Source organism: Haliaeetus leucocephalus, unplaced genomic scaffold (genome assembly GCF_000737465.1).
Source record: "Haliaeetus leucocephalus isolate CR32 unplaced genomic scaffold, Haliaeetus_leucocephalus-4.0 Scaffold151, whole genome shotgun sequence".
In the NCBI taxonomy this organism is placed as follows: domain Eukaryota; kingdom Metazoa; phylum Chordata; class Aves; order Accipitriformes; family Accipitridae; genus Haliaeetus; species Haliaeetus leucocephalus.
The window spans coordinates 13,768,292-13,768,720 of record NW_010972587.1 but is presented as its reverse complement, the minus strand read 5'-3'; the positions used below and the strand labels follow the sequence as shown (position 1 = coordinate 13,768,720).

General features: G+C 74.4%; 1 protein-coding gene across 3 annotated transcripts in view; it reads left to right on the top strand.

Annotated features, from left to right (window-relative positions):
* Positions 1–141: 141 nt before the first annotated feature.
* The window catches only part of CDK17 (cyclin-dependent kinase 17), a 92,863-nt gene continuing 92,575 nt past the window's right edge, over positions 142–429 (top strand). For all 3 annotated transcript variants that reach the window (XM_010561904.1, XM_010561907.1, XM_010561905.1), the window contains exon 1: positions 142–227. The gene's annotated coding sequence lies outside the window, so the exon portion shown is untranslated. The remainder of the gene's footprint in view (positions 228–429) is intronic.

The window sequence follows — 429 nt, the reverse complement described above, 5'->3', positions numbered from 1 at the left end:
GGGGAGCAGCCATGTTGGAGCGGGGAATAAAGTGACTTTCCTCGGGGAGGGAGCGCGGCCGACGGCCCGGCGGAGGCGGCGGCTCTCGGGGCAGCGAGGGGAAGGGAGCGGGGCGGGGGGGGCAGCTCGGCTCCCGGCGGCCGGATACCGCTCCCGGGCGGAGGGGGAGGAGGGGAAGAAGGGGGAGAGGAACCGCCTCCCGGACCCACGAAGCTCCGGCGCTGCTGGTGAGTTGTGGCTGTTCATTGTCTCCCGGAGTCGGGGTGCGGGTCCGGCCCGCGGGGTTGGAGCCCGGGCCCGCGGGGGGCCCTCGGCCTGCGTCTGCGTGGGACGGTCGCGGAGCGGGCTGTGTGTGTGTGGGTGTGAGGTGAAAACGCGGCCCCGGAGGAAGGTGATGGGAGCTGGGGCGGGGGTGCCCCGTGAGAGGGC